Here is a 13,734-nt window from a genome sequence, read left to right on the forward strand (position 1 = left end):
TGGTTTTATTTTTGGAGCAGACTGGTAAAATTGAACTCTCATGGCAGAAGAATCTTGGCTTTTTGCTGACTTCTTATACAGTATTCTGTACATTCAGAGTTTCATGCAGTTTATTGTCATAGTGGATGGGAGACTTATGAAGGTTAAGCAGGTCAAGTAGTCAGGTAATGACCTATTTCTACCAACAGGACTCCTGCCAGTAGCAATTAGCTGTGTTTTTAGTTTTTTAGGATGTCAGAGAAGGCAATGCTCTGTGTAAGAGGAGCACATATGGAAACAGTAGAAAGTGGTATTGAAAGTGGAGGAATGGAATAGAGCAGTAGTAGTTTCGGGTATGAGCTGGAATAAAGGGTACAAGCTGAGGAGCCCTAGAGGTGAAACACATGCATGGGTGTGGGTTGTTGTTTTTGTTTGTTTGTTTGTTTGTTTTTCCAGAAATAAAGGAGAACTCATCATAGGAACTTTGCAAGAGAATATAGTTGGGATGGGAACCACAGTGATAATTTTGGGAAAATAATTTTGTTGTTGCTCTGAAGCAGAGGTTTTATTAACTGTGAAGGAAAAGCAATTTTAATAACAGTCCAAAGGGAAGCAGTGGGAGTGTTTCCAAAGGAGGTATAGAGAAGGAAGCAGGCCAACTTGGACATAGCCGGAGAGAGAAGAACAAATACTTCCTTCTGTTTGTTACAATCCTATAAGTGATAGAAAGGATGTTGGGAGGAAATCCTCAGTGATAGTGAAAGAAAAGATTTAGGGAGGTAAGTTGAGGAGCTCATTTCAGATGTATTAACATACAGCTTACATACCTTTTGCCTGGAGATAGAGAATCATCAAATGGTTTGGGTTGGAAGGGACCTTAAAGATTATCTTTTTCCAACCCCCCTGGCCATGGAGAGGGACACCTCCCACTAGAAAAGGTTGCTCCATGTCCCGTCCAAACTGTCCTTGGACTTTTGCATGTTCATGTTCTTTAGATGGTCTCAAACCTGCTCTTCTCCCACAGTGGGTGGATCTTCATTCTCCTTTTCCTTCTGTAGCTTGGGTAGTGCAGCCAGAGTCCTTGGCTATGAAGACTGACGGGAAAAAAAGTCTTTGAGTACCTCAGTCTTCTCTATATCCTGTGTGACCAGGTCTTCTGTTTCCTTTGGGAGAAAGCCCACATTTCCCTTGTCTTCCTTTTAGCACTGATGTGTCTGTAGAAACTTTTATTATTACCCTTGATGTCCCTGGCCAGATTTGATTTTATCAGGGTTTTTGCTTTCCTAACCTGATCCCTGGCTGCTCAGACAACTGCTTTATATTTCTCGCAGGCTGCCTGTCCTTGCTTGTACCCTCTGTAGACTTTGTTTTTACATTGTGTGTTCAGAATCTCCTTTTTCATCTGTGCAAGCCTCTTGGCATTCTTGTCTGCCTTTCTCCTTGTTGGAGAGCCTTGCTCCTGGACTTGGAGGAAGTGATCCTTGAATACAGACCTGCTTTCTTGGGCTCCTCCAGGGCTTTATGTCATGATACCCCACCAAGCAGATCCTTGAAAGGTTAAAAAGCTCTCCTGAAGTCTAGGGTATTGAGCATGCTTTGCACCTTCATTGTTGTCCTAAGGATCTTGAATTCCACCATTTCACAGTCACATGCAAGAAGGCTAAACATTGTGTACAAGCTGGCCAGGCTAGACTGAGGTCAGGTTGACATGTAAGTGGGCAAAATCTAGCAGAAACATAGATTTTAATAGTAATGTAAAAAACTGAGGCACAATCTGATACAAGAATAGACTGGACTGAAGGCATTATGTTTCCACCAATACACAGCTCTTCCCTCTTCTTTAATATTGCAGCCAACAGCACCATTGATGTCTTAATGGAACAACCTCTTCATATAGCATACACAACAATTGATCTTTCTGCTCTTTAATTTATTAATTATAAATATTTATGAATTATTTATAATTTAGTTTAAAATATGCTTGTTTAGAGCAGCTGATGAGGTGCTGAGTTATAATGCCATTAATAAACAAATCATAAAACAGAAATTTTAATGTGCTGAATACTGAACAGGGAAATTTAACTATTAGAGTCACTTCAAATAGCTATTAGGCATTTACAAGAAAAGAATTTGCATAATTCAACTGATAGGCTCTTGTGGTGTTCACAAAGGTGTATGTTAGAAAAAGTTAAGGGAGTATAGTGGTGAGATAACCATGTGCCCAGTAGATGCTTATCAATCTCATGTCAGTCTAATACCTACCTAATGTCAGATTTACCTACAGCTGTGCAGTCATGGTATTTGAGATGTGTTGTTTCCTGTTCCAAGAGCAAGGGTGTCATTCTTCAGAAAGCTCTGTCTACTAACAACCTGTAAATGTTGATCATTAACTCGCAGTTGACTGTTAACTTGCTGTTAAGTTCTCTGAAGAGTGCAGACACTGAAGAAAAATTGCTTGGAGTAGATTAAGTAGATGTAATGATGAGGTTAAGGGATGCAAGCACAGTATCATGCTTTCATTTCCATTTCAGATGCAAATGTCCTCTTGTCTGGTCTTTGGATTCATTAAGAGGTGGAAAAGAATTTTGACCAAGCAAGTGTTGTTTTGATGTTTGAATAGTCAATACTATAGAATAACAAGGGGAGGAAACTTGTAAAAGGGTGAGAACTGGACCATGTGTAGCTACAGGGGTTCTTTCTGCCTCTAGAACCCATGCTGCTGTAATTAAACTATGCTTTGGGAAATAACAAGAAATAAACTAGAGTCGTGTCACAGGACTGGCTTAGTACTGCATGTCTGAGATGTAAAATATAGTATAGGGCTTTACACTATGCTAGAGGTGCTACTGCTCCTTTCTGACTGCAGTGATGAGTCACAGGCCCTTTGCTGCTGGTGTGAATTATTTTTTAGCTCCAGTGGGAAGAGAGAGGCAAGTCTGAAGTTTACTCATGTTTCAGCCCACAAGGTCTAAATAGCCAGTGTGCGAAGTAGCAAGCAAATAGATAGTAATGACTGTGTAACCATAAAACTGAAGAGAAGGGTCAAAGCCAGACAAAGTATGAACTAGTAACACCCCCAAGTGGAAACAATTAAGAGGAGGTTTTAGAACAGTTCTGCCTGTTCTGAGCTTGGATATTTATCTATATTTTGGTGTTATTCAGTGTTACAGCAGTGATTGCAAAGAGCCAGAAGGGAGCAGACTATCATGGCAGCACTAGACAAGGAAGGCTATTTTTATCAAGTTTATCATGCCATGTAATAATACCACCAAGTAAAAAGCATCTTTAAGTTCAAATAGAAAACTGCTGAAAATTACTACACAAGGAGGTAGCTGGTGAAAGAAGGCAGTAAAGAAATCCATTCAATTCCTGTATTTGGCTATTATTTTAAATTTACATTGTCACAAACACAATAGTTCTTACATTTTCTCTTTGTTGCTCTTAGCAACCTCAAATAGAATCCAATACTATGGTAGCTTCCAAGCTTTTCCTTCAAATTCTGTGTGCTCCTATTTCATGTTGTATAGTTTCAGGTTTCATAATCTTTTTGCCACATAGAAAAGCTTAATTTAAAAACATGTTGCCAGTTTTGGATCTTGCTCCATATCTCTTGCCATGTAAAGCATGGACTGCATTCAGAATCTACTCTGGTATAACTGAGATTGCTGTTAAACCAAGAATATTCAAAGAATATTAAAAATGGGGAAAACAGAAGAACCCACCCATCCTATTAATAAAGATGATTGTGCATTCAGATAAAACTTGTGAGAATCTTATAAACAGCTCTTAACTCTGCTACATTCTGTTATTTTAGGATACTGAGTCTTTGATTTCTCTTAGTTCTTTTCTTTAAGTTAACTAAGTTGAAGGCCATCCGGGCAAAGTGAATAAGAGTGCATTAACTGTAGTAAGGGGATCGATTGTGTGTAAATAGCTGTTGTGGTTCTTAACAACAAGGATTATCTGTGAGGTAGGAATGTGCCAGCTTCCCATCTCTGGTAATAAGTATTACTACAAGTGTAGGCTGGATGATGAGTGGAGCTTTGATAGATTTAATGGTGAAATTTTGCAGTTTACAGCAAAGTATTTTAAGCTCAGTCATCATTTCTTAGCTCTCTCACAAGGACCTGCCGAAGAGGCAATCAAAAGCTTTAAAAATATGATTCTGATTGCTCAGAAAGAAGCTTCTTTTTACTTCCGCTTCAGCAGCTGCAATGTTTATATGCAGAGACATCACCATTGTGTCACATAAGCAAAGGACATTCATAGAAATGCCCTTCAGCAGGATCTCATCACAAGCAGCACAGCTTTACCTGCTTTTCACAGCTGATATATGAGTGTCTGTGATTCCAAGTGCATAAAGACATACCATAAGCTACTTCCTCTGCTCTACCAGCCAAAACTGTCTTTTAACTCTGCTTCTGCCTCAGCTTTGTCACAGGCAGATCTTTGCCAGTTACCCTACCAGCTCAATCAACTATTTCTTGCAGGCTACCTGCAAGGTACTATTCCCTAATTCTCCCCTTTTGGCCATTATTATATGCCATTTACACTTACTCTATTAATCACTCTTCATCCTATACCATACTATAGATCATATGTCACTCTCTGAGTGCTGACCTACTTAAACCAGAGCAGTGGTCTCTAGACTTTTATGATTACATCCTTATCAGTAAAAAATTTTTGAGCTTGCACTCCCTATATATGTTTATTTATTCATAAGTCATATATATGTACTACTGTGTGTATTTTAAAATGTTCATAAAAATAGAAATTAAAAATGGATGAGATGAAAATATTTTAAAATTTTTATTATATTTATTTATGGAACAGTAAACCTTTTTTTCATTCATTCTTAACTCCTCCCCTTTACTTTGAAGGGACAGATTGTGTGTTCATTTTTCTGAACTTATCTGCTATGTAGCATACCACTAACAGCCACTTATCCAAGAAAAGGTCAGCAGATTTGGAACACTACTTTTTTTGTAAAAGATAAGTATGTAACTCATGCTTTAAATTGGATGGCTTTTTTAAGTGCTTTGCCACAAGATAACCAGCACACTTCTCTGTGGTACAGAAGGCCACTCCCTATCTAATTGCAAGGTTTTGTAACACTTCTACTGTTTTTAAATCTTCTTTTTAAAAAAAGTGAACTATCAATGATATCCTGTAGCACTTAGAGCACTTGCTCCAACTTCTTTGCTGCAATAGCTTACTTAGGAGAGATGCAGTGAATAATTTGATGTGTGGTGCTATCTCTACAACTTTATCTTGTGTTCTGTTTTTTTTTTATTCCAAAGCATCCGCTCCATGAGTGGTTACACTTGCACAGTTTTTCCATAAAACATTAGTTTTATTAAAGAAGTAATTTACTGTTGAAATTACATATTATGCAGTGCATCTTTCCTTTAGTGGCTCATAAAAAAAAAGAAAAACAGTTCTTCCTGTATTTCATTATTGAAAAAGAATCTAGCAAATACCATAAGCTGAGACACATTAGAAACATCTGTACTTTCATCCAACTGCAAAACAAAATTCCCACACCGCATAATTTATTTGAATACTTGTTTCCTCAGCGTTTTTTCCTATGCATCTTCCAACAGCATTTGCTGACAAAGGAAACTACAGTACTTTGTTGCCATGTTGTTTTCCATGTATAATTTCAGCCATTTTTACCATGGCAGGAGAAACAAGTTCTTCCCCAGTGGTATGTGGCTTTTTTTTCCTTCTGCTTTTAAGAAACCTCTTTGTGCTGAACAGTTATCATTAAGTCTTGTAAAGCACTGGTTTGAATATTGCATGAGTTCAAACTGCTGAAAATACTTTAGAAGTCTGTTTTCATGTTCTGGATGCTTGGTTTTTAAATATCATGCTAATTGTTATAGCTTCATACTGTCATTAGTTAGTATTTCAAGACATAGGATACATTTAAGGCAAGGTTAGTTGTGAAGACCATGGGTGAAAAATCCATATTTCAAATAATCTTCTTGATAATTTCATATTTATTTATTTATTTTTGACAGGTTCTTGTCAGATCTGATTAGATTGTGACTGTTTTTACCTCTGAATGTGGCTGATAAAGAGTTCGTACTGGGAATAGAATGTCAGCTCTGCCATTTTCTTGTTGTTGACTTGTGCTCACATTATCAATCTTGTCCTCAGTCTGCAGTTCCTTTGCAGAAATCTTTTTAATCCCCTTGTCCATGTTGTGAGGGTTTGTTTGGTTAAAATTAAATAATATAATCCATAAATCCACTTAAAGAGGCAAACATGAACTGCAATATGTAACAATATGCTGAAAGAGAGTGAATGAATGAATGAATGAGGTTGGCACTTTGAACCTCTTCACACTATGGGACACCCAGTCTTCCTCCAGGACACCTCATGGGCCATATGTGACACTGGAGCCTCTGACATATTAGCAGTACCTAGCAGTACAGGTACTGCCTAAGAGCCCTTGTCTGAACAACCACAGATGACAAATAACATAACTATGAAATGTCAATTGATGCTGCAAAGCTTTCAACTTATGTCGATCATTCCAGTGCTTATCCATTAATGATGTGTGTTCCCAGACGATATTTTTCAGTATTTGTCATGTCAATTAATGAAGTATTCTCTTAGTACTAGAAACAAATAGATCTTTTAGGGAAGTATTTGTTGACCTTGTGGATGAAGGTAAAAGTACTTGGTGAAGTGTGCCAACAAGGTTTGGCCCCTTCTTCTGGCTAGATGATCTTCACCTGGGAAGGGGCTTGAGGTCAGAGAAGCAGGGCTCTTTCTGGATCTCAGTAAGAAGGCCAGACAACAAATGGCTTAATAAAATAACTGTTTTGGTAAGACAGAGTAAAAAAGGAATACAGGTAGTGAGTAAATCTTCTATTCCTTCAGCATCTGGGAATGCTGTTTCATGCAGGACTTTGTGGACCCCAGGTGCTTCTTTCCCACAGCATGCTGCACAGATCCTGTCTATGGAGAGGTTCCTATCTCCCTCCTGTGCTGTGGTATTTTTGTGTAGCAAAAATAATTGGGTATCTTCTTCTGATGGGTTGGCACAGGGCACTACAACAGGTTCCCATGCAGTGGCTACTCTTACTAATGCACCAGCTTCTCAAGGCCCAACAGAGCAGACATGGCTTGGTCAAGATCACTAGGTTCTCAAATACAATGTCTTCTGCAAGGCTCCCAGTACACTAGGTAAGGGAAATCTGTATCTGTAGGCAGAGTAAATGGCTTATATCTGGGGTGGAGAGTATTTCCATCTAAAATTCAACAGAAATGGAAAATACTATGAAACAATCAGAGATAATGGAAGCTGTAAAAGATTTCTCACAGTTCAAGATTAGAAAAAAGACTAGGCAGCACTTCAGATAGTTGAAAGATGAAGAAGAAGGGCAAACTAACTGCAAGACTGAAGAAGATTGTAAAGATTTGATATAACTAAAGGCAGCTAGCTGTTATATTCTCAAAGTGACTACTGCACAATACTTTAAAAATTCGTCCAGTTAAATTGAACAAAAATTTACATGAGTTACTCCTGTGCACAGCTGTCCAGCCCACTTAAATAAACTGGCTTATGATGTGATCTTCAACAAGCCAAGACAGACACATGCAATAATTTCAGGTAACTATATTAGGAAGAATGGAAAACAATGTTCTTCAACTGACAGGCAAGCAATAGGAAAGTGCATTGTTTTACAGAACTTCAGAAGCAAAATGTGACTTTTTCATCCTTTCCTGGTATCACTAGGCATGTTTCATGGCAAAACTCTTTGGTCTACACAGAAGAAACACTGAGTAGGTGAGGGGGAAGAAAGTTCACATTATTTTTGTCAAATGTTTCCTGCCTTTTGAACGAAGCAGCTAGTTTGTAAAAGATTTTGGTTTGATCTTATTTATGAGGAGTGAGGAGATTAAGATTTGCCTAGCTTTCTGTAAAGTAAATTAATGTTAATTTCAGGCAAAATCTAGTTATTGCTTTGATTATTTTTTTTTCTCAACAAAATCTGAAAGGAGTTTGTTTTTTAAAAATCTGTACATACATATTAGGGGCCTGAGTAATAAGTGAGAGGATGCTGAGTTGCTCGTTTTTCACATGATTTGACCTACTTGAAGTTATAGAAAGCTAGAAGAAACTGAAATTGGAATGTAAACCCAGCATTTTTCAACCTGTAGAGAATTTTATGCACTAACATGAGTGAGGAATGGCTCAGTAAATAAAAATATGTATTAGTCACTATCAGTCTATATATATGTGTATATGTATGTGTGTTTATATATATATATACACACACACATATGTCTTTCCATGTCACTAGCAAATGAGAAATAAAATGAGAATGTTTATGGACCGATGTTGTAATGGAGAAAGCATGAATAACTGTTATTTGGTGCCTTTAAAACTTGTAGGGGAAAAAGGGCTGAATTATTATTATAATCAACAACTGCTGCAGAGGATGTGTTGCACATCCTTGTGGCTAAAGTTTATAAATGGGCAATATTCAGTTATTAAAGGGTCTTCTATTGAAGCTGATGTGCTGTTATAATTATGAAATATTGATTACAGAACTAAAACGTAGTGTAAGTTAGATATCATGCCATTATGTTTTTTGTGTGTACATTTCTTCAGTGTTCTAAAATAGCAATTTTGTAAAACTATGAATCATTACAGTTTGACAAGCAAAAAAGGCAATGGTAATGGGATGAAGCCATAATTCCAGTAAATTCTGCATCCATTAGCATATCATTAAGACTTAAGGTTAGAAGAGTTTACCCTTCTGCTTTTAATGTCTTCATGCATGGTAGTACAACCGTGTTCACTTTGAGATCTAGGAAGTAGGTTTTGATCTTTTTAAATGCTAATCCCACTTTGACATAGGGATCTTCCAAGCATTATGGTCTCATGTCTGAATAAAGAAATGGGTGATTTGGGGTGGGAAGCCAGCTGTTCTGTTCCTTAGATAGTCTTTAAGTTGTTTCTGCAATCCTTTCTCCAAATATAAAAATTATGAGGATAGCGTACCAGAAACAAAAATGAACACATTCTCTGTTGGCATTTTTTTGAGGAGGCCAAGGTTTCAGTTCACTTGTTACATACACACTGACTTTGCTTTTTGGGTTTTCACACATATAGTTAATTTTTTTTCTTTGAAGCATTGTGGAGAATATTGAAAGAACTGCAAACATTCTTTTCAACAATTACCCTCAAACAAGTGTTACTTTCTAGGATTTTCTAGAAACTCTCTAAGCTGAGGTGCTTTTTTCTCTCTCTGTAATTGTAGTGGCCATTTGATCACATAAATCAGGAGGGATGTATCCCCAGGGCAGAAGAGAGAACAGCCTAGCATCCTGAAAATGTAATGGCTGGATGAAATGTAACATAGGATACTCTAACATGGCTTTAAAGGTGGAAATAATTGCATTATATAGAGTTGTCAATTCTTTGTTGTTTTTGTCTTGGGGGATAATAGAGCATTTGCCTAGGGGCTCTTTTCAGCTTTTGGACTCTTCCTTCAATCTAGCTGAAAGAAAAATCCTACTCTCTCAGGAGGTCAAACTGAAAGCATCTTGTTCTGAGTAAACTGGGGAAAAGAATCTTTTAAACTCCAAGCATCAATAAATCATTAGTATCTTAAAGAAACCAGACTAGCCAGTTTATAATTGCTTCTGGGGAAGGTAAGGGGTTGCCAATGGCAAAATTATCTGAGAGGAAATTAGTCATAACTGTCACCTATTGCAGACACAGAAGTAGCCAGAAGAAGACAACATGCTGTCCCTACACCATGACAGCTTCAACTCGCCATCCTTAATCATAAAAAAAGGCTCTAGTGGCAGTATATCTACAGTTTATGGATTTATTATTCAAGATCCAAGTGTTAAAATCCAAAAGGTGAGAGCCAGAGATGAGAACCTGTAGCCTGAAGTCTCTTCAGAAAGGAAAACCAGTTGTTTGAGGATATTTATGTAGCAATCACCTAGGGGAAATTTTGAACAAATTTGTCTGTGGTGCAGGTCTAGATCAATGCTTTGCTTTCAGATTTTTTTTTTTTTTTTCTTTTAATGTTGTGAGCAGCTGTAGTGTGCCCCCTGCAAAAGGAGTACCCAGCTCAGACTAGCCCAGCAGCAGCAGAGCCAACTCTTGGCCTGAAAAAGTCATTATCAAATTATCTGGTACTTACTCATTAAAAAAATAATAATTTAGAATCCCTGGTTTGGGATTTCCAAGCCAGCAACAAGGGAACTTACTGCACTAGGGTGAGATATTTGTGAGAGGTTTTTCCCCCTTCCTGTTACAGAATTTCTACTGATAGGATAAAAAACTGTGTTTTGAAAGGCTTCATGGTTATTGTCTATCCACCATTAGTTAAAGTTCTTAGAGGACCAAGCATAAAATTGATTCTTGAAAGGCTTGCTGATGTCTTTACTGCAAGCTACAGCCTGAAAGAGAGGTAAAGATATGATTCCACTCCAACTGTGAGCACTATGCTTGTCACCTGTGGGACTGCAGTTTTTGATGCATCTATACTGTCAGGCTTTGCATAAAACAGAGACTGAGGCTGTGACTACTCAGCACGGTTAAACATCCCAAAGAGTATTCTGTAAGAAGTAGTAGTGTAAACCTCTAGGCCAAATCCCTTCTCATGAGTTTCCACTTTGTTCTTCTAAACTTCCCCTCTGAGGTTTCATTTAGCTGTAAGGCTACTTAATTTCAGATCGTAAAACTGCACTGTTATAGTTGCTGGGCTGCATCGCTGAGAACACACATAAAGGATGAAAGATCCTTTAGAGATGCAAGGTATTGCAATCAACCAAAAAAGAGAAAATACTGAAATACAAGTGACAAAGGTCAAATACACACCCTTGTCTCCAACCAATTTTAGCCTCCTCAGATCAATATTTTGTACAAACTGTAAAAAGCAGGTGTGTTCTAGACTGGCAGCTATTTAAGCTGAAGACAGAGTTCTGGTATATCAGGCAGCATGCCTGTTCATCACAAAGAAATGTAATAATAATTGTAATCGTTTATGAGCTCATATGCATGAGAGCCAGACTGACTGCTTTGCTTATTTAGCAAAGCTTTAGAATTTTACCTTGAAATTCTTTATCTGCAGTGATGCTGAGCTGCTGGGTCCTCTCATTTTCAGCCTAGAATTGCAATCCCAAGAGGGATTGTAGAAATCCACACTCCATGAAATGTATTAATACCTCGGCTTGTACATGTCAGAGATCATCCCCGGATTGCCTGTAGGCCCCTGAGTTCTGTTGATTATGTCCTACTTTTTCTCTAAATTTTCATAGAAAGAAGGGAATATCAAATCAGTACACCACAAAGCAACATTCTGACACGTTTTTTTCTTTCTTTAAAAGTGCAAATCCCTTATTCATGAGACCTCATAATTATATATTTGCTTATGAAAAACACACTGTGTGGATTTTTGTTCCCAGTTCTCCACCTCCTATTTCATTCTTGTTTAGATGCATACTGTAATTGAGCTGCCTCCCAGAGGGGCATCACAACACCCCACAACCACTGTGAAAAATCCTCCTGTCTTGCATACACCCCATTTCCCTCCCACTCCATGGCTAAGAGAATTTAAAGAGCCCTCTCTAATTAACACTGAACCTTGCAGGGAATGAATGAATCACAGCAGCTGTGGTTAGGGACTGAAATTTAATTAGAAGCACTTATTAGGAAGGTCATTTTTTGAAGTTTCTAACTGCAAGAGGTAGGTAGCTAACTGTAAGTATATTTCCATTTACAAGTAAGGGAGGGTATAGCTAAGTGTGTGATGGTGCCAGTTATTTCAAAGTCAGGAAAAGACAAAAGATAAAACTAGCAAAAGTTATCTTGGCTTTCCAAAGTAATTTTGAGAAAGATTTTTGCCAAAAACAATTCATAAGATATACTATTTCTGTTTAGAATTTGATACTGACTACACCAAAATCTAATGAGAATGTAGTACATGCATATTAGGATTTAAAAAAAAAAAAACAAAAAAAAACAACCACAAAACAAAATAGGGAAATATTTCAATAACAATACTACATAATGTTATATTTTTGTCCTAGTGTTTTGAATAAGATATGATAGAAAAGTGCTATAAAGCCTATTTATGGAGGGTGGAGGTGTCATACAATGGATTCAAAGACTTGTTTGTTGGGAGGAAACAAGGCTGTGGCAAATTTGGTGATAATACTTGTGTCTTACCCACCTTTCTCTTCCTCAGAGTACTGGCATTCACTAGGGTGCTGTATAGCTCCCAAAATATTTAGTCTGTCCGTCTTAATTTTGGTGTTGTTGGTATAATAATTTATTTTTTTTAAAGCAAAACATTTTTTTATTTGAGATAATTGCAAAAAGTATAGGCAAATAAAGGAATTGAAATTAATACTTGGAAGCGTGTCACTTGGGGTCAATAAGCAACATATTTGATGGCAAAGGATAGCACTAGTAGGTATATTTTTAGGTAACGCATCTTTCTTAAAACAGTGAACCAAAATACTTGTTGGATTTAACACTTCTTTTGGTGTAGTCAGAGGATGGAGATAATGGGGAAGAGCTTTGCAAAGAAAAATAATTCACTTGTAGTGTGAGATTCAGCTTATGTGTCATTAGCTATCTGAGATTGTACATTTTTAGCCCAGTGGTGTTTTCTGCATTCTATTTATAGCCAGTGAAGATGGATAGGCACTTCCAGTGAGCAGATTATGCCATCAAGATAAATGGGCTGACTCTCACTTCTGTGGTTCACTAGTGCATATGGAAGGATTTAGGCAGCTAACTCTGAGTAAATGTCTGAATCTTAGTGACTAAGGCTGGGAGAGAAAACCCAGCTTTCTATGTAGATGATACTGAAGAATCCCACCTACTGATGTGCTCTGTTCCCGTGTATATCTCTTCCGTACCACATTGAAATACATGTTCAACTGTAGACAGTGCATGTCTGTCTATGATCTTGGCAGCTTTCAAAAACTAGTTTATATTGTTTTGTGTTCATGTAGAGAATTCCTAAAGCAAATGCAAGTACATTGATATCAGTGAAGCTCAGGATGGAGCACTAGTTTGAATTGCTAGGAACTCAAGAACATGGGAATAAATGTGCTGACCTGATATATGTGTCAAATTATGTTATAATTAAGTTGTGCATTGCTTGGGTAGGGATTTTTGGTTTTAAAGTGACTTGATGCTGCTACATGCTTCTAAGGATTTATAACAACCAGTCTTGTTTTGGTAGCTGTGCAATTCATCTGTACAGGTAGATCAATGAGTCATTCTTGCATACTGTGAGCATGGTATTTACAACTCATGCTGTGAAGTTCTGGTACTTGTTGTATCTCCCATACAGAATTTACTCCCACACACAGTGTGAACTTTTTGTGTTTTCTGGAACCGTTTAAGGATATGGATGACTTTACATCAATATTAACAGTTTCTGGGAAAGTGGGTAGAATTTTTATTCATTTGACAGCAATCTTCACAATTTATTAATTTAGGCGTCAGTTGTCATCTCAATACTTTCAGTATGTTCTTATTTCTCACAGCTACTCTTCTCAAGAAGAGCAAAGGAGAAATTTTATTCAATTCTGAAATTTACACGTGGTTAAAGCTATGGAGAATTTAAACCATGCTAAAATCAAGTGCCATAAGAAAATTGCAAATTTACCTCAGATCTTGTTGGAACCGTCAGCTGTGCTTTGTCAAAGGTAGATCATTGTCTAGTGGCTTGAAATTAGTGTTTTACAAAGGAACAGACA

General features: G+C 37.4%; 1 protein-coding gene across 22 annotated transcripts in view; it reads left to right on the top strand.

Annotated features, from left to right (window-relative positions):
* NRXN3 (neurexin 3) overlaps nucleotides 1-13,734 on the top strand; it is a 1,010,752-nt gene that overhangs the window by 831,071 nt on the left and 165,947 nt on the right. The window lies entirely within an intron of this gene.

The sequence above is a fragment of the Apus apus genome, chromosome 5 (genome assembly GCF_020740795.1).
Source record: "Apus apus isolate bApuApu2 chromosome 5, bApuApu2.pri.cur, whole genome shotgun sequence".
NCBI lineage: Eukaryota > Metazoa > Chordata > Aves > Apodiformes > Apodidae > Apus > Apus apus.